At 36.3% G+C, this 21354-nt stretch overlaps 1 long non-coding RNA gene across 16 annotated transcripts in view; it reads left to right on the top strand.

Annotated features, from left to right (window-relative positions):
- The first annotated feature begins 5252 nt into the window (after window positions 1-5252).
- LOC119232498 (uncharacterized) overlaps window positions 5253-21354 on the top strand; it is a 134889-nt gene continuing 118787 nt past the window's right edge. For all 16 annotated transcript variants that reach the window (XR_008549605.1, XR_008549616.1, XR_008549611.1 and 13 more), the window contains exon 1: window positions 5253-5417. This is a non-coding gene — a long non-coding RNA (uncharacterized LOC119232498). The remainder of the gene's footprint in view (window positions 5418-21354) is intronic.

Raw genomic sequence — 21354 nt, 5'->3', positions numbered from 1 at the left:
ATTGTTACTATACTATTGTATAGTACATCTATTGTACAGTACATCTATTGTACATCTATTGTTACTATTACTGAGAATTCTATAGCGGTTACTCTAACATGTGACTGTAAAATGATTATAAATTTTCCGCTCTGAGTTACAGTAAAATTTATATGTGAAATGAGAAAAATATAAAAGATTTTAATTTCTGTTTTGATTTTCTTTATTTTTCTTCTTATTTTCCTGATGGGTTAAGGAGTGCCCTCATTATTCATCAGCAAAAACAGAACAAAACATTTGAAGCCCATGCTTATGCTCTATGAAAGTTAGATATTACTTACATTTCAAATTTTTAAGAAAAATAAAGAAATGCATTACTAATGAAAAGAATCCCCTTTTTTATTTAATGTGGGGAACAAAGGGTACACAATACCATTATCTGAATATATTTTTCTTGATTTATTTAAGAAAATTTGACATTTTTATTTCACACTAAAGTTTATAAACTATTATTTAGTTTTGTTTTGTTTTTAAGTAACAAATATTTAAAGAGTAGATTGACATCAGAAGTAATTCTCTGGCAAGAGGAGTCTCCTCCACAGGATCAGGTATTCATCAACTCTGGGACCCTGAATAGGAGAGATTGCAGCATGCCTTGGGGAGGAAAAAGGCCAAATAAATTTACAAAATAAACTAAAAGGATGAGTGGAGGAATTAAGGAATTACTAAAATAACTGTTTTCTTTTTATTACTATGGGTGAGGGGAGTTTCAGGCTATGTCATAAGTTTTCAAATTGATGCTTAAGTTATAATGGCCAGGTACATGGAAAATTGAAAGCAGAATTCTAGAATATTGTCCAAAGGAAAAATCCTTTATCCAGAGTTTCAGTAACTGTTAGTAACAGAAGGGAGCAAGAGTGTGTCATTATCAGTACATTCTGTTTAAAATATCATACTACATTCTCTTATGTCATCCAATTCCATACCTACAGGTAAAAATTTTAGTAACATCTCAGGAATGCTGTTTTGGGGAAGATGTCACCTTAGATGAATTACAGCTACAACATTTAATAGCCTAGACTAATATACATTAATGCATTAGTAAAGTAATTTATAATTTTTGATCTCTTAAGGATTTGATCTAAGTGAGTCAGCCTTTTCCAGATTTTGAGACATTAGTCAGCTTTGAGACATTGATAAGACTGAGGGGTCTTATGAGTGACTATGAAACGTTTTGGCTATTACATCTCCTTGTTTTCCATTTCTTATCTAACTTTGCTTTACTCAACCATCTTTAGAAAATTTAACAGTATGTGACCTAAAAGATTTTTAGCTGAGGTTCAGAACTTAACAAATATATGACATTTTCCAACCATAGGTTAGCTTGTTATACTTAACAAAGAGGGAAAAATTATGACTGGTTCTAAAAAGTATAAGTGCATTTCCAAGGAAACTAGAAATTGGATGAGTAATTCCTGCTGGTTAACTAGAGAAATCATTTTTATGTCTTTAGGATGTATATATTATTTTCTCAACTGTCCAGAAAAATATATGATTTAAAGGTGTTTATTTAGCATTTATTTCTTTGATGAACTCACTGGGGGGCCAGGGATCCAATTTTTGAGATAAAAATAATCTGTCGAAAAAGGTCTTTTTGTACGAGACCTTTAGTACAATGCTTCAACAAAACATAGATTTATTTTTTAATAGCTGAGTTATATACTCTTGGAAAAGGAATGTATGGTGAGTGGAAATGCTGACACAACTTTAGCTCCTGTATAGCAGTGTGAACTCACAGCTATAATAATTAAGCAATTAGGCATGACAGAGAGTGTGAGTTTCCTGAGATAATCACACCCCTGGGGCACTGCAAGTCATGATCCAAAGATAAGTGTTTTTAATCTCCCTAGGGTGTGATTATCAGATGATAACCACACCCTCTGGAGAAGACTTATGACTCATAAAGAAATCTTTTCTATAAGAGAAAAAAGATTATGCTGCTGTATGCATGTGAAATTGGCCAGGGAGATTGCTATGTGTTTGCCACAAATTAATTAAGAATTGCAAAATGCACAACACCCTAATGGTATAAGGCATCCAGTTTTCTCATTATTATTGAAAAATAGAGATGAAAGAAACATTGTCCACTTCTCAACTTCAGAAAGAAATAATTAATTGATTAAGTGCATCAATGATCATATTGCCAAGCCTTTTCATTGACTAGATCTTAAGTATATCCTAAGACAGCATCTCTCGCCATGTAAATTACCCACTTTGAAGTAAACTGGTCATTGTAGAATAATGAACATCTTTATATAAAAGTATTTTACATCTTAGTTTACATTTGTCATTCATCATCATTCATCAGTCTTTCATATATGTTATTCCAATACTTAATAAACAATTGCAAAGCAGCTATGCTGAAAAAAAGACCCAGATTCTTATTATGAAATATAAACACATAATACAATTAGGAAATTGTCATGGTGGTGACTAAAGTGTGCTAAAATCAAACAACGCAGTGAGTAATCCCAGCTGAGGAAGAATAGTCTTATCAGAAAGCTGGGGAAGAATAAGTCTTACCAGAGGAGAAAATATTTGATCTGGATAATAATTTAGTAGCTTCTACTCGGCTGAGCATTTACTGTGTTAAACATTGTACTGAGCATTGTACTTTCATGATCTCATTTTAATTTAAGGTAGATGGTGTTTGTCTTGTGTTACAGATTCAGGAACTAATACTCAGAGTGGTTATGTACTAAACTTAAGTTCAGGCAGCTAGTTGAAGATGTTCTAGAGCAAAAAAAAAAATGGATTGCCTCCAGAACATGTACTCTTAACCGATAGGTCCTATTGCAAAATATAGTTTGGACTGCATCTTTGTTCATTTCAGAGTCCCAATGAGACAAAACATTCCAGAAGGGGACATTAACAAAGTAAAATGGGGAGTCTCAGAAGAGCGCAGGGTATTTCTCCATCATTCTCTGCAGCTAGTATCTATGATACATAGGTGGAGAGAAATAGCAAGAGAGGCTGGAAAATTCAAGTTTGCATAAATTTGATCTAGGTCTCAGAGGAGCTTCAGTGCTTGGCTAAGCAATTTGCAAGATTGTCCTGAACGAATCTGCCTCATTGATTTCAAGGTCAGCATCCTGGTCAAAGGCAGTAAGGATTTCTTCTCTCACTTTTATCTACCAACATAAGAAATGTTTTTTAGGAATCCATATATTTATGTCAGTCAATATAAAAGATTTGATTCAGACAGGTCCTATATTTACCCTCTATTAAAATAATTTCTAATTATAGTCTGCAAAGCCCATGTTGGCATTTTCAAAATCTCTAAAAAAGGTAGAGACAGTGAGGGAAAAAAAACCTATTCTGATTTGAATGCTAAACATAAGTTGCATTGTACATTCAGGATGTGGAAATTTCTGCTCTAGAACCTAATTATGTGTAATGAAAACCCTGTGACAACTAGACTTGTAGCTATACTGAGGACTGCAGAAAAACACATAGAAAGAATATGTGTATAAATAGCAAAGACTTGTATTTGCAGAGTCAAGAGTCTGAGAGATATAAAGCTGTATAACACAAGGGAGGTGCCCCTGAGAAGTTTGTGAAATGGTTGGGAAACAAAATGTAAACAGCTTTGTGGCAAAGTACCAAAATAAATGACAGTTATATATTATTAACTGTTCCCTAAAGTTTAGAGGGAAAAACCTTGGTCTACTGGTCTTGGGCTAGTAGAAATTTAAAAGTAAACAGTGAAGTCTTTTATTTGATGCTTAAATTCACCTTCACTTACCATAACTTAGATATCACTGCATTTTGAGTGAGTCAGGCATACTTTAAATCTGCTTCAGTATGTTACCTGTGTGATATTTAACCCATTTTTTTTTTGACTCCTGAAATTCACTGTACATTTTACAAACTATTGTCAATATTTCCCAAGTTAAAAAGTGTCTGAGAATATGTGAAATGATGTGTATAAAATTTAGCTTAGTGGTCTTCATTGAGTCATAAGTATTATAATCCTGATCATAATGGCAGCTACAGGAGTTACTGTGCTCGACAAGAGAGATTTAAGGAGAGTGATACATAATCACTACTATGAATTTGGTAGTGGTTTCAAAATATTTCTTGTTCCTGGGTGCTTCGCTATTTTTTGTTGTTCTATGTATTTTTGCAGTAAATAATCCCTTTATTAATTGCTTAATGAAATAATTTGGACGGTATCTTCAGAATTCCTGGTGGGACTCTGACGAAATACTGCTTAATCTGGGTTAATGTAATGGGCACCCCAACTCCATAACCAACTGTATTGGTCTCCCAAACCTCACTAAGTGGCTCATAGCCCTCTTCCTTTTACCCTAATTGAATTGTATGCTGTCATTATTGTAGTGGGCTTCCTCCCAATAAAACTATGATCATATGTGATTGGCTTAAGTTGGAAGTGAAATCTCTCCATTCCAGTGGAAGTTAGCACTTTTGAAATCTGAACCTCATCTTGACACTCTCAACTGCTGTTAAGACACAAATATATTTTGTTTTGTTTTATTTTAAAATCAGTACATAATAGGAGAAAATGCTAAACATTTAATATAGATTGAGTGAATAAAAATTTCTTTTTTAAAAGAGATACTGTTGAGATATTTAAAAACTCTAAATGAATTAAAAGTAAATTAGTGACTTCCCCAGACTGGGGGAGAGGAGACTGGGGAATGGTTGCTAATGGGGAGTGACTACTAATGGAAGCAGGGTTTCATTTTGGAGTGATGAAATATTCTTGATTAGAAAGTGATGAAGATTGTATGACATTATGTATATATTGCTAGAACACTGAGTTGTATACTTAAAAATGACAACCTTTATGTAAAGGTATATGAGTTATTCAGTATTTAAATTATACCATAACAAGTAAAATATTGTTGAACTCTAAAGTAAATATTAGAATGGGTCATAAGAACAGAATTTTGAAACTTTCAGTCATGGAAAGTTACCAAAAAAATAGTTTCTGAAGTCCAGTGACTTGGAATACAATTAATCTGTGGCAACTCATGATTCAAGGACAATCTAATCAATGTGACCACATTTTCCCAAGCAACAACAATAAAGAGGCTGTCTACCAAAATATAATGTTTGCCCTGGAATTTTATGTTCAGCATATTGGAAATGCAGTTTGGAGATGCATTTGTTGAAACTGGAATATCCAGATTTCAAGTACTTAGGAACAGAGCAGGAGAGAATGTTTAGACAATGACTATTCTGGAATATTCAAAGCTATGGATTCATGTCGCTCAGATACAATTCTTCAACCAAAGAAAGCCAAAACAAGCAAATAAAAGGATAAAATATAAATATGAAAGAGCAAACACTCTTTAAAGAGAAACTGAAAGTTTAGACCTCAAGAAAGAGGAACCAGGGAGACCTTCAGCAAGGTATGTCCTGGGAGCAAAGGCAGGGTTTTCTACAAGCAAACACCTTAGTTCTGGCTCAATCAACTCATGTGCCTTCTTTGTGTCACTCTGCTTATAATTTACATTACTGGAAGAAAGAGCATTTTACCAACATTTAGCTTTAGAGAAGGCAGAAAATTAGCTAAATTGACAGACCCACTTTGATTTCCTTAAAAAAGAATTTTTATCAAATGACTGAGAACAGGAAATAGTGCATCCACAACAGCCAATGTCATAGAGAATCACCAGTCTTCAGATATTTAAAATAATGTGTTAGTATAGGAGTTAGAGATAACCTGCTTTGGTTCAAATTGTGACTCCTTATTTGAGTCAGAAAACCTTGGATAAGTTATTTTGGGCCTCCCTGGTGGTGCAAGTGGTTAAGCACAGCACTGTGAGGCTCTCCACAGCCTCTGCAGCATGAGTTCAATTCCAGGCAGGCCAGGGCACAGCAGACCTTTCCTGTCTTGCCCACTGGTCCCCTCAGCAGTGTGTTTCAGTCACTCAGCCTGTTCTGCTCCCCACTCTGTCTCTGATGAATCCTCTCACCACCCTCTCACCTCTGGCCTGTACTCCAATTCTTGTATGCATAAATAAATCTTTTTTTTTTTTTAAGATTTATTTATTTTATTTATACAAGCACTGGGTATAGTCAGAAGCGCGGGAGGGTGAGAGAATTCACCAGAGCCAGAGCAGGGAGCAGAGCAGGCAGAAGGACCAAAGTACACTGCTGAGGGGAGCAGCGGGCGGCAGGAGAGGTCTGCGCGCCATGTGGGACCCTCCTCCAGTGGCCGGGGAGCAGCCGGGGATCGAACCGGTGCCACAGAGGCTGCGGGCAGCTTCGCAACCCAGAGCTCAACCGCTGCGCCACCTGGGAGGCCTCATAAATAAATCTTAAAAAAAAAAAAAACCTTGAATAAGTTATTTAACTACTTGGAACTTCAATTTCCTCATTTGTAAAATCAGGATAATATTTGCCATCTTTTAGGGTTCAAAATTAGCCCAACATGAGGTAAACAGTGAGAAATTTACATATTTTAGATATTTTTTATCATTAATATATGATATATACCTATACAATGTAACACAAACATTATAAATACCTATTTAAAAGTTAAGAAAATTGTGGAATAGCTATTTCTTGTTAATAAATGAAAAGAAAGAAAGGTTATGTCATTATATTCACTTAAAAACATCAGTAATTTTGCCCTGAATCATATTGTGCTCCGCAATTTAAGAAAATTAGTCAGCTTTACTTGTAATTCTATGGAGAAGTGATATTTAATGTGTTTTTCTTTAAGAAAGGCCTTAACTAAATTAAAAATATTTGCGCAATTATTTAATTTTGAGATGAAGATGATATAGTCCAGAAAACAAACTTTATAACATCAGGATTTATACAATATTTATATTTCAAAGAATGCAACATACACATATATCATATAGTTTGAGATTTAGTTGGGGTTTACTTTTTATTAGCCTAGTAACAATAGGAATCCATAATTTCACCAGAGTCATTAATCATTACTACACTTTTAACAATAACCTTGACAAGGATTGTCATATAGTAGTCAATTTTCAAATAAACATGATTAAAGAAACTAAGAAAAATACAGTAGACAGCATATGTTTTTCACTTTTTTTTCTGTTGATTTACTCTTTGTGAGTAAATTCACTGGAATACTTACTTCTGTTCTTGAGACCTTAGTCCCCTTTGGTGGCTTCCAAAGTTTTAGTCATAGCTGAAGGATTTTAAGTACCTTCACAAAAATAAAACCAATCACTTTTCTATTTGAAAATAAGCAAAAATATGACCATGTTCCCACTTTCTTTTTTTATTTAAATTTTATTTTTATATTCCCCATACAATTACAACCACCTTATTTTGACCCCAGTCCTTACTTTCCCCGCCCCCAGCCCGCATAGAGTGTCTCTGGTTCATAGTTGTTTGTTGATTTTGATATTTTCTTTCTTATAGTTATTCTTTTTCCTGGTCCTTTATTTAAGTTTTCTAGATTCCTGCTATGAGTGAGACCATCCAGTACTTTTCTTTTTCTTTCTGGCTTATTTCGCTGAGCATGATCCCTTCCAGCGCCATCCATGTTGCTGCAAATTGCATGTGTTTATCTTTTTTGAATGCTGAGTAATATTCCATGGTGTATATGTACCACATCTTCTTGATCCAGTCATCTATTTTTGGGCATTTGGGCTGTTTCCAAAGCTTAGCTATTGTAAATAATGCTGCTATAAACATAGGGGTGCAGGTGCTCTTTGGAATTGATGTTTCTGTGTCCTTTGGGTAAATACCTAGGAGTGGAATTGCTGGATCATATGGAAGCTCTATGTTTAGTAGGTCCAGAAATCTCCACACAGCTCTCCAGAGTGGTTGGACCAGTTTGCACTCCCACCAACAGTGCAGGAGAGTTCCTTTTTCTCCACAACCTCGCCAACATTTGTTGTTACTAGTTTTTTTAATATGTGCCATTCTCACTAGTGTGAGATGGTTTCTCATTGTAGTTTTGACTTGCATTTCCCTGATTACAAGTGATGTTGAACATTTTTTCATATGCCTGTTGACCATTTGCATTTCCTCTTCAGAGAAGTTTCTTTTTAGCTCTTCTGCCCATTTTTTGACTGCGTTATTTTCTTTGTTTTTGTTGAGTCCATCAGCTCTTTGTAGATTTTTGTAATCAGTCCTTTATCATTAGTGTTGTGTGCAAAAAAGTTCTCCCATTCGGTGGGGTGTCTCTTTGTTTTTGTTGTTGTCTCTTTTGCTGTGCAGAAGCTCTTTAATTTGATGTACTTCCAGCTGTTTATCTTTGACTTCACTATCACTGCTTTGGGTGATGTGTCTGTAAAGATGTCTTTGATGTGCATATCATGGAGTGTTTCGCCTATATTTCCTTCTATGTATTTCATGGTTTCAGGTCTTATGTCTAGTTCTTTAATCCATTTTGAGTTGGTTTTTGTGCATGGTGTTAGGTAGTAGTCAAGCTTCATTATTTTGCATGTAGTGACCCAGTTTTCCCAGCACCATTTATTGAACAAACTTTCTTTGCTCCAATGCATATTCTTTGCTCTTTTGTCAAAGATTAGTTGACCATAAATCTGTGGGTTTATTTATGGATTTTCTATTTGATACCATTGGTCTGTGTGTCTGTTCTTGTTCTAATACCATGATGTTTTGATGATTATAGCTTTGTAGTATAGTTTGAAGTCTGGGAGTGTGATGCCTCCATTCCCTTCTTTTTTTTTTCAGGAGAGCTTTGGCTATTCGGGGTTTTTGGTGATTCCATAGGAATTTCATCAATAATTATTCTATTTCTTTTAAGAATGACATTGAAATTTTTATTGGAATAGCATTGAATCTGTCTATTGCTTTTGGTAGGATGGCCATTTTAATAATGTTTATTCTTCTAATCCATGAGCAGGGGTTGTCTTTCCATTTCTTTGTGTCTTCTTCTATTTCTTTAAACAGTGTTTTATAGTTTTCTTTGTATAGGTCCTTTACCTCTTTTGTTAGATTTATTCCCAAGTATTTGATTTTTTTGTTTTGATAATAAAAGGGATTTTTTTTTTTATTTCTTCTTCTTCAGATTTATTGTTTGTGTATAGGAAGGCTATTGATTTTTGCGTGTTGATTTTGTATCCTGCCATTTTACTGAACTGATTGATTAGTTGAATTAGTTTTTCTGTGGAGTTTTTGGGGTTCTCTATGTATATCATCATATCTTCTGCAAATAGCAATAGTTTGACTTCTTCTTTTCCTATTTGGATTCTTTGTATGTCTTTCTCTTGTCTTATTGCTCTGGCTAGGACTTCCAGTATTATATTGAAAAGCAGTGGTGAAAGTGGACATCCTTATCTTGTTCCACATCTTAATGGAAATGCTTTCAGCTTTTCACCATTGAGAATGATACTGGCTGTTGGCTTGTCATATATGGCCTTTATGATGTTGAGGTGTGTTCCTTGTATCCCAAGAATTTCAAGGGCTTTTATCATGAATGGGTGTTGCACTTTGTCGAAAGATTTCTCAGCATCTATTGATATTATCATATGGTTTTTATATTTCTTTTTGTTGATGTGTTGGATAACGTTGATTGATTTTTGGATGTTGAACCATCCTTGTGTCCCTGGAATGAATCCTACTTGGTCGTGGTGAATTATCTTATGGATATATTGTTGGATTCTGATAGCTAAAATTTTATTGAGGAATTTTGCTTCAGTGTTCATTAGTGAGATTGGCCTGTAGTTTTCTTTTTTTGTGTTGTCCTTGTTCGGTTTTGGTATTAGTGTAATGTTGGCTTCATAGAACGTGTTTGGTATTATCCCTTCCTTCTCAATTTTTTGGAAGAGTTTGTGAAGGATAGACACTAATTCGTCTCTGAATGTTTGGTGGAATTCATTTGTAAATCCATCAGGTCCTAGGCTATTGTTTTTGGGAAGGTTTTTGATTACCATATCAATTTTGCTGCTTGTAATTGGTCTGTTTAGGTGTTCTATTTCTTCTTTATCTAGCTTTGGGTGATTGTAGAGTTGTAGGAATTTGTCCATCTCCTCTAGATTGTTGAACTTGTTTCCATATAGCTGTTCATAGTAGTTTGTGATTATTCTTTTGATTTCTGCTGTGTCCATTCTGATTTCTCCTCTTTCATTTGTGATCCTTTTTATTTGTGCTTTCTCCCTTTTTTCCTTTGTGAGCATGGCTAGGAGTTTGTCTATTTTATTGATTTTTTCAAAGAACCAGCTCTTGGTTTCATTGATCTTTTGGATTGTTTTTTTTTTTTTAGTTTCTATTTCATTTATTTCTGCTTTGGTTTTTATTATTTCTTTTCTTCTACTGGTTTTGGGGGTTTTTTGTTGTTCTTTTTCCAGTTCTTTGAGCTCAAGATCAGGTTGTTTCTTTGAGTTCTTCCTAGTTTCTTGATGTGAGCCTCTATTGCTATATATTTTCCTCTTATTACTGCTTTTGCTGCATCCCATACATTTAGGAAATTGGTGTCCTCCTTGTCATTCAATTCAAAGAATTTTTTAATTTCTTCTTTGATCTCTCCTCATTAGTCCAGTGGTCTTCCAGTAGTGTGGGTTTCAATCTCCATGAGGTAAGAGGGTTCCTTGCCTTCTTTTAATGGTTTATTTCTAGTTTGATACCTTCATGGTCAGAAAAGATGGTTGGTATGATTTCAATCTTGGTGTATCTGTTGATGTTTGTCTTGTGTCCCAGTATGTGATCGATCCTGGAGAATGATCTGTGTGTGCCTGAGAAAAATGTGTATTCAGATTTTTTGGGGTTTAGTGTTCTATAGATGTCTGTTAAGCCCAAGCACTCTAGATCCTTATTTAGAGATTTAGTGTCCTTACTTATTTTTTGTCTCGTTGATCTATCCATTGTTGATAGTGGTGTGTTGAAGTCTCCTACTACGTATGTGTTTCCTCTGATGTCTATTTTCAAAGATGAAAATAGTTGTCTGATATATTTTGGTGCTCCTTCGTTTGGTGAGTATATGTTAATGAGTGTTATTTCTTCTTGAAATATTGTACCCTTGATCATAATGTAGTGACCATTGGGGTCTCTTTTTACCTTTTTGAGTTTGAAATCTGTTTTATCAGATATAAGTATAGCTGTTCCTGCTTTTTTTTTTTTTTTTTGGTCCATTGCTTGTAGGATTGTTTTCCATCCTTTAACTTTGAGTCTGTTTTTATCTTTTGTAGCTAAATGTGTTTCCTGGAGACAGCAAAAAGTTGGGTTTTGTTTCTTAATCCAGTCTGCGACTCTGTGTCTTTCTATTGAAGAGTTTAGTCCATTTGCATTTAGAGTTAATATTAATATGTTAGCATCTCTAATTGCCATTGTGTTTGCCTTTCCTTTGATTTTATTTATTTATTCTTTTAATAATTTTTTTTTGGCCTCTTTCTTTGGTATTCGTCCCTCTGAGGTTCTGGCTTTAGGACTCCTTGTAGTATTTTTTGGAGTGGGGGTTTAGATGTAATGAAATTCCAGAGTTTCTGTTTATCTGGGAAGGTCCTTATTCTTTCTTCATAGAGGAAGGAAAGCTTTTCAGGATAGAGTATTCTTGGTTGGCATCTGTTGTCTTGAAGTCTGTTGACTATGTCCCTCCACTTTCTCCTTGTCCGTAGTGTTTCTTCAGATAAGTCCGATGTCAGTCTGATTGGTTTTCCTTTGTATGTTATCTGTTTCTTCTCTCTTGTCAGCTTCATTATTTTTTCCTTGTCTTGGATTCTTGGGTGCTTTACTATTATGTGTCTTGCTGTATTTTTCCTTTCATCATGGAAGTTTGGTGTTCTTCTTGCTTCTTGTATATCAATTTTCAGCTGTCTTCATGTTTGGGAAGTTCTCTTCAATTATTTCCTTGAATATTTTCTCTGTTCCTAGGTCTCTCCTCTCCTTCTGGGATTCCTATAACTCTTATATTTCCTTTCCTCATGGAGTCAGATAGTTCCTGAAGTCTTTCTTCAGTCTTTTTCATTCGTACTTCTCTTTCCTTTTCTGTTTTGGTTCTTTTTATTTCTGTGTCTTCGAGAGTGCTTATTCGTTCTTCCATTTCCTCTATTCTGTTATCACTGCTTTTCCCAGCATTCTTTAGCTTTTCTGTTAATCTTTTGATCTCCTGCATTTCCTTCATTTCCCTCTTTAGGGACTCCATTTCATTTTTCTGAGCTTTGTTTTCCTTAATGACTTCCATCAGTTTTTTCATCACGGCAATTTTAAATTCTTTTTCTGGAAGGCTCAGAAGTTCTTCCAAGTCACCGTAGTTGCAAGCTGATGTGTGGTTTTTTGTTTTGTTTTGTTTTGTGGTGTGTCCTTTTTTCTGAGGTGTTGCTGCTTTGCTTGTAGTTTTTCTTTTCCCTGCTGCCTGTCTTCTAATTTGCCTTATGCGTTGGGACACTGTGCCACTGGTACTGGCTGGCATCTTTTTGGTGTGTTCTTTTGGGAGTTTCAGAAACTGGCAATCCAAACAAGTCAAAAACTGTTATGCCAGAAGTCTAGTGAGGCAGTGGTACTTTACTGTTAATGGTCACTGTCACAGAATCTCTCCTCCCTCTGTGTTTAGTTACAAAGGTGCGTCTTGAAGTCCCACAGACTTCCCTGGAGGTGGGGCAGCTGGATTGCACTCTGGGTTCCAAATCTCTGGATCCTCCTCTGGGCTCCGACTTCCTGCCAGGTGGGAGTGGGCTTGTGGGAGCCTTCAGCTCACCTCTGACTGTACAGGGAACCTTCTCCCTCTGGCTCCACAGGGAGCCTTCTGCCAGATTCAAGCAGTCTTTATTGAAGAAAGGTCCCTGTTCTAAAATGGCGCTTTGGAGACAGGCACACTCTTCCACGTGCCTGGTCTGCCCCAGCCGTGGGTGCCCACTCCCCCTCTGGGTTCAGACTGCTGGCCTGATGGGGCCTGAAGTGGGCGAACTTCCCAGCTCACCTCTGGCTCCTCCGGGAGCTTTCTGCCAGTTTCAAGCAGTCTTTACTGAAGAAAGGTCCCTGTTCTAAAATGGTAATGCGGGGACACACTCCCCTGCACGCCCGGTCTGCCCCAGCCTTGGGTGCCCTCTCCCCTCTGGGCTCAGACTGCTGGCCAGAAGGGGCCTGATGTGGGCGAACTTTCCAGCTCACCTCTGGCTCCTCTGGGAGCCTTCTGCCAGTTTCTGTATTGAAGAATGGTCCCTATTCTAAAATGGTGATTCGGAGACAGGCACACTCTTCTGCATGCCTGGTCTGCCTCAGCCGTGGGTGCCCGCACCCGCTCTGGGCTCGGACTGCTGGTCAGAAGGGGCCTGGCTTGGGCAAACTTTCCAGCTCACCTCTGACTCCTCTGGGAGCCTTCTGCCGGTTTCAAGCAGTCTTGAAGAAAGGTCCCTATTCTATGGGGTGTTGGTGATTTTTTTTCTGGTCACTAGGTGGCGCCAGAGATCTCTCCTAGTGTCCTTGGGGAGCTGTTTTTTAACCCCGTGGGATAGAGGAACAGAGTGGGAGTGGTGGGAAACGTCTCAACGGCTTTGGGGTGCTGTGTCTGCCTTGTGTCCCACTGTCGTGGGGATCCCATGCCCCAAATTTCGTGCCCTGGGTCTCAGTGCCAAAGCCCTCAGGTCCAGGACACGGGCTGTAGCCCAGCTCAGTGTCTGCAGAAATGGCGCCTTTTGCACCCCGCTCCCCGTGTCCGGGCACCTGGTTTCTGATTACTCAGTGAGGGACATTCACTTCAGTGAGGGCCCCCATGCGTCTCCCCGCAAGCCTAGGTCACAGGAGCGGGGACCTGGGCAGCCGCAATCCGCGTATCCTTGTCCAGCGTGCTGCTTTTCCGCACAAGCTTCCCAGCTGGCCTGGGGCTGTGTGTAGGTCTCTGGGAGTCTTTGTTCTTCTCTAATGGCGCCTGGGGCCATTCGCTCACCTCAGTGGCGCATCCTGCAGGGTTCTCCACAGCTCCAGTTCACAGGGTGTGGTGGCTGAAATGGTTCCTTTCCACTCACAGTCCCGCTTGATGCGTAGTTTGTTCTAGTTGGTTGTTTCAGTTTTTTTGTTTTTTCCTCCTTCCTGTTGGTCAGGGAGTGACGACTTTGTGGGTCGGGGAGGGTAGCAGGGTTCTGAGCTTTCCTCCCTTCTAGTCCTCTTTTATGGCAACTTTCTTCTTTGGGTAGTTTGCTGGAGTCACCCGTTTATCTTCTGTGTCCCAGTTCTCACTGGGACCTGCCGCTTTTCCTCCCTATTAACTTTTTTTTAATGGGAGATCTTACTCGCAGCATTTCCTCGCCGCCATGTTGATCCACCCTGTCAACCATGTTCCCACTTTTTGATCCTTCCTACTGTACCCACAAACACAGGCAGTGCCTTTAGCTACTGCCTTTTTCTCATTCAGAAAATTAGTGGTCACATAAACAAGAATCAACAAAAATTCTACTGACAGTTCTTAGTGCTGGGAAAAGAAATGGTGCACAGTAAATCCACAGGGAGAAATATATATTTTTAAACACACACCAATATAAAACTTTAATAAATAAAAACAGTGATATTTCCCAAAATTAAAGATTTATTTAATTTTTAAATTAAGAAATGGTAGGTCTGAAAACAATGAAATTTGAAAAGTTGTTCCTTACAAACTGTTATAAGTAAGTTGTGATACGTCATCAAATCAGTATTTCTCCTAATGTTGACATTAAGAATAAATCTAATGAAGTCAATTTTCCCTGTCTTCACTAGTTTCCAAGTATAAATAGAAAAATATAATGGTAATAAAAATGTGGCTTTTAATAGCATTTTCCTGAGTCACTCCTGTAGCCACGATAAAGGTTGAAGTTCTTTTGTGACTTAAAACATGTGTGCAAAAATCAGTTTCCAATAGGTGTTGCAGCTTTTCAGCCGGTTCTACATTGGGTTTTGTTGTCTAGCACTGGCCATATTCCTCCAGTCATCTGGGGAGATTTCCACATCTTCTAGGTTCCCCCAGTTGCTGTGCAGAAGAAAGCAGAGAAGAATTGATTCAGGTGATTGGTTGGCCTAAAGTGAGGTGAGAGAGAACTCCTCATTCGCATTTCAGCTTTTGAGTTAGGGTCCCTGGTACAGGTCCCCAAGCGGGATGACTGTGGCTAAAGTTCCTCATAAAAATATTTTTTCTGCTTTTTTCTGCAATTATTAATCAGTACTGCTCAGATACCGAAATAAGAGGATAGATGTGGTGATGCACCCTATAGAGTGTCCTCTTTATTCTTCTCTTGTTATCACCTCTACCAACAATGTTTAATTCTCTGCAGTAGCACAATCTAACAGAAAATTAATATGAGACTACTGTAAGCCACATGATGAAATAAAGAGATTTGGTAAATCTATTTATCAGTATAACAAGGAAAAAGTAAGTTTTGTTCACAGGAAATTTCACTAGTTCATCACCAGTGACAGGGGACTCGCACATGGATATTTTTGCAATAAGTTTGGTCTTCACTGTGGAAAGACCAGAAAGAGGCAAAGGAAGTTGCAGCTAGTTGTCAGCCATTCCAGCCAGGAAAACAAACTAGGGATTGGAAACAGACAGTGAAGCACGTTCAGTGAGGAGGGAGTGCAACCTTCATACCCATGGGTGTTGGGGTCAGTGGTTCTATCTCAGAGAATCTGGCTACTGAGAGCATGGGTCACAGAACCGTCTCCCCTTGCTTTAGCAGAGCGTGTGTGTGTTTGTGTGTGTGTGTGTGTGTGTTTAAGAGAGAGAGAGAGAGAGAGAGAATCTGCTGTACACCTCAAAAATGAGTGATAAGAATCAGCACTGTGGAATTTGGTCTGCATGAAACAGTGATGAACAGAGCTTTCTCCAGAGAAAGGGGAGAAGGAACAGTGTAAATATCAATACCTGGGATAGCCCTACTTCCCCAACAAGACTGAGACTGAATCTATGAGATCCAACTTCCTATCTTTCCCTTATCTGCCACCACATTAAGCAAAGAAAATAAATAAATAAAATTTATGACATAGTGCCCCAACTGGAGAAAAGCATATAAGGTAACACATGTACCTAGAAAGCAGGAAATATCTGAACATAATTAGAAAAACTTAAAGAGAATAGAAGTCCAGAATCCTATGTAAAGGACAAATTATTTAAGGACCTAACAACAAAGATTTTAGAATAAAAGTCATTAAAAAACTTAATGAAGTTCTAGAAGAGCCACTACACACACTTCTGCACCAAGGAGCCAGGTATTTACTTCTTCGTGTAGGTGATTAACAGTCACTAAGCAGCAGAAAAGACTTCTCACCTCAGCAGAAGACTGTAACATGCAAGCTAGGTAACCTGTTTGCAGCACAGCTGGGTGGTCAGGAATTGACCAGTAATTGCTAGTCAGTGCAAAAGAATGAATTCTAAATGAGAGGATGAAAAGACCACAGCCTTGGGGGTTGGGTTTTCAGACACAATTAAAATAAATTGAGAGACAGCCTTGGTTATTCCAAAATACAGGAGGAGACATATTTCTAAATGTTTTTTGTAACTAAAAATGTCTCAGACACACTGGGTTACCTTTCTTCCCAGTTCTTTCACAGCTGAAATGAACTGTTATTGCTATTGTTAGCAATAAAACAAATTTATTTTCCATAATATCTTTTACCTGAAGTGTTTAGGACATTCTGAAAATTTTTACAAATTCTATTGTTTACCTAAAGCACAACAAAGTAGTGAAAAGGGGTAAGTTGTTATTTAGTGAAACTAAATGAGGGTGAAAAATAATTTAGAACAAAGGAAAATAGAAATAGCAAAAGAAAGAATTATCTATAATAACTAGCAAACATGAAATACAAATCTATATACCTTTGGCTATATAGGTAATTTTCTTGTAAAAATCTGGACCTGTTACTGAATAGTCATATCTGAAAGTCATCATACATAACCTTTTAAAATTAAAAGACATAACTTTTTATCTCCTCTTTTTGCAAGGTCTAAACTTGGGCCAAGTAAAGATGACACAACTATAAGGTTAACTAGGAGGGAATTGAGTACTAGAACTTTTCACATGAAAAAGAAACAAAGGTCTGAAAAAAAAAGAAAAATGAGTTCTTAAAAAAAAATTATTTTGGTTTATGGTAAGCATTTACCCTGTCCATCAAGATTGACTATGGAGATGCTACCTGTTTTGCACCTGAGATGCTACCTGTATTAATTTTTAGATATATGGATGGTTACTCTATGACAGGCATTTTTCTAAGCACTTTTCAAGTTATTATTTCAGAATCTCAGCCTTATGTGGTAAGTAGAATTACTTTGAAACCCATTTTTCAGGTGAAAAAACAAAGGCAAAGAGAAGTTAAATGACTTACCCAAAAAGTGTACATCTGGAATTTAAATATAAGTAATCTGACTTCAGGGCCCATTTTTTAAGAAAGTTGCTAGGAAGAGAGGAAACATAGTTGGCTTGTGGTAGTTTATTATGGATGCTGCATTAGAGAAAACAAGCTAAGACTATCTAATTGTGTCTCTATCACGTAGAATTAAATTCCATCCATTATCAGGACCAAGTGGCACCCATTTGAACTCATTCCCATAGTCCCTTTTGCCAATGTTTGCCTCTTCTTTTAACTATATCATCACATTAAGTCCTTAAGGTAAACTGAACATATACATACAAAACAACAAAGACTTTCAAAACCAAGTGGAAATTAATAGTGTGAAAGTTGCAGAAATAGCTACACTTAAAGTAGTTTATGCTTGCTATCAACTGAGAACAAAACTCAAATGTGTTTCATCTGAATATTGGGCAGTATGACCCCCACATGCATCAATTTATTTCATAATCTTAATTCATCTTACTGTTGGGTTGAAATAATTATCAACTGAAAGATGAAAAGTGTCTAATAGAAGTTTGGGACTCTCACAATCAATACTGGTTGGCAAAAAGTCCCACTAGGGAACAATGAAAAATGTACTTGCTAGATTTCTAACAATAGGTCAGGTTATTATTGTGGCATTTCTGACTAATGCAGGTGCTTCTGAATTGTGCATTGAAATATATGCTGTTCTTCCTGTAGGACAGTTGTTTTTGTTTCTCTATTTTCTCAACATTTTTTGGTAGCAGAATAGAAATTAAAATTAACAGCTTTTAGCTTATGTTTTGACTTCCTTCTTCTCGGTAAGCTTCTTCATTTACAATGATTAAAATGAATGTGCTGCCTTCTTATTGAAAAAAAGTTTTCTGTTTGGTCCACTAGACGGAAATATAATACAAGAAATCAAGGGCAGAATGAGTTGGGTATTTAAATATAATTCCAAATTTACTAAGTAGTTATGGCTAAATATTAACACAGAGGACATTAGAATGTGCCTGTCAGCATCATGTGCATATTAAATAGAAAATTTGGCTGTTATCTCTTGTGTCTTTAAGAAATATTCACATGGATCAGAGATGGGAGCAAATTGTTTGAAAGCATTCCGCCCCCCTTTTTTTGGTAAGGTGGAGTCACTGAAGAGTTTATATAGGGGAGTTTGGGTAATACATTTATTTTGGAAAATTCACCTTGGTGGAAATTGGGTTGAGAAAGTTGAGGCTAGTGCCAAGGGAATAAATTAGCATATAGTTGTATTAGTTTGGTGATTCTTAGTTGAGGGGGGAGGGTGGAGGTAGTGATTTTGCCTCACTGGGGACAGTTATCAACAGCTACAGACATTTTTTTTGTTTGTTTTAACAATTAGATGGATAAGTATTACTGGCATCTACTAAGTAGAGGAAAAGTAGATGCTTCTAAACATGCTATAATGCTTAACCTGTGGCCAGCCTGCCACAAGAAGGAATTGCCCCCAAATGTCAAAGTCGAGGTTGAAAAATCCTGGTTAGTCATGTAGAAAAAAATAGGATGGCCCAAAGTGTAAAAAGTAGGTAACAGCAATCTTTTTACAATATATAATCAATCAAGCTGAGTGAGTAATTAAATGGTCAGTGAGAGAAATTACAATGGGTACTTGGCAAGGATTTTGAAAAATAAGCTTGGATAAATGGGACTTATGTTCAAAAGAAAAAGAGAAGGAATGTAAGAAGAGGGAATTTTAATGGAAGTGATATATTGGGAATAGGGCATTGAATTGACGTGCCAGCAAGATGTCTAAACTGCTTTCTAATAAATTACACAAATTAGAATAGAAATCTATTTTGAAGATACAAATTAGTAAGATATCAGCATTAGGAGCTATGGTAATAGATACGATGCCAATTAGAAAGGGTGTGGAAATATAAAATAAATATTGGGAAAGGGAGAATGGAAATGTGTAGTCAGAGACTGAGAAGACATTTGGAGATCTGGAAGGAGAATGTGTTTGGTTATACAACTCTGCTAGCCATGAATAGCCCCAACTTAAAGCATCCATGGCCATCTTACTTCCTTGCATTCTTGATAATTTTTAACCATACAGTTATTCCCTTTATGTGAATAGAGTAAGTGGGAGATGTTAATTGCTACTATGTGGACATTTTAAAATAAATAAATATGCAAGGGAAATAAATGTGAACATCCTCTAATGCATAAAAATACTTGCTGTTGAAATTTTAGCAACACTTTCTAGCTAGAAGTAAAATTGATTGACTATAACTTGTAATACCTAATGATACAGTTTCAATATTGAATGTTAGGTTTTAATAACTTTAAAAAATCCCTTGTTTTTAGGGGTGCTAACTTGTTCTAAGAGAACTCCCTATAAATTATTGCAGAAAAGATATAGGGTCAGATAGAGTATTCAAATACTGTTCTTAAATGGATTCAAAATCAACATTCCCATTACTTTAGCAAAATAGTCAAGAGGCAAATTAAGGTTATGAAATTATTTCTTGAATTAACATGTTTTGAAATAATAAATATAATGGTAAAGATTGATTTCAACCAGTAAAAAAATAAGCATTTTTGTATTTATTTTATGTAACACATTATTATCTAGTTTTTAGTAACATCTATATTACCTACATTTATTCCCTAACAAGTCATACAGAAATACTTATTAACTATAAATAAGTTGACGTTATCATACATAACTCAGTTAAAAAATTAGCATCAAATTTGTTATTTTGAGCATCACACCCTGCCGCTTATTTTGTATGCCCGCTCTTGCTTCCAAATTTTAAAATGTGAGCTTAAACAAGTGAGTTAGATCCTTAGTGGTAAAAGCAAAAAATAACTAATGTCAAAGTACATTTTTAAATGTATCAAGCAAAGAAAAAAAAAACAGGATTATGGCCCATAAGTTGTGTTCAAAGGTTTCAATAATTGTGAGCACTCTGAGCCAGCTAAGTTCATACGACAGCCATGCCTTGATCTAAGTTGAAATGGATAACATGGGAGAAGCTCTATTTGGATAATAATCTAATAGACAGAGGGTGGTATCAAGTCCTAAGAGCATTATTCTATTATTACTTCACCTTGTCTCAAATGTTATTTTCCAAATGTGTACATTAATATTATTATGTCAGTGATATTTTAAGGCACTTATATTTCACTACTGTTTTTGCCACCTACTGGCAAAACCTGAAACAGTCACCTTTAACTGTTTCTGTCTCACGGACCCGAAAGAGAAGCTCATTTCACCCACTCTATTTGTATGTAAGCTTGGAGGATGGGTGAAATAATGATAATAATAAATTTGAAAAACTTGACAGACACTCTGTGAACAACTTTTATTAAAGAAAGATGATTCTCCTCAATTACTACAGGGATAAAGAAAACTTTACATCTGTATTTAGTATTCTCAAGTCTGCATAATAGTAATAATCATGTAATATAGAGAGAAAATTGATATGAATTTCAGGAACAGCAGCATTAAGATACAATCTATGGGTTCAAACACATTTAATAACTAATGGGGATACATTATTACTGCTATGGATTATAATCCTCAAAATTCTGCAAAATCAGTGATTCATGCTTTAACATTCATACTAATTTATGATATTTAATTGGAATGTATATGCAATAGTGTCTTACTTTTATGAATGTGGACATGACAGAAATAGATATTAATTATTCTGCAAATAAGTTCTTAATTCTTAACTACATCTCAGATCAAAACTAAATTTTTTCTATAAAAATTAGAGAATTTTTCCAACACTCAACAGGGTAAAGTGCATAATGTCTACCATCCAATCAAGGCATGCAAACAAACAGAAAAATATTCTCTATCAGGAGAAAAATCATTCACTGAAACTGACCAACACAGAGACGGAATTCGTATTCTTGAACATTATAACTAAATTTCACATATTCAGAGAAAGATTGAAATGTTAAACACATACTTGGAAAATATTTTTTAAACTCAAACCACACTTCAAGAAATGAAAACTACCAGGTCTGAAATGAAAAAGTATACTGCATGAGATTAACAACAAGAAACAATAATGAATTTAAATAAATTGGAAAGTATCTAAAATGAAAACAGAAAGGTAAATTATGGAA

This window comes from Talpa occidentalis, unplaced genomic scaffold (genome assembly GCF_014898055.3).
Source record: "Talpa occidentalis isolate TD23 unplaced genomic scaffold, MPIMG_talOcc4v2.1 talOcc4.7, whole genome shotgun sequence".
NCBI lineage: Eukaryota > Metazoa > Chordata > Mammalia > Eulipotyphla > Talpidae > Talpa > Talpa occidentalis.
The sequence above is the reverse complement of the archived record's forward strand: the minus strand, read 5'-3'. Positions and strand labels throughout refer to the sequence as shown.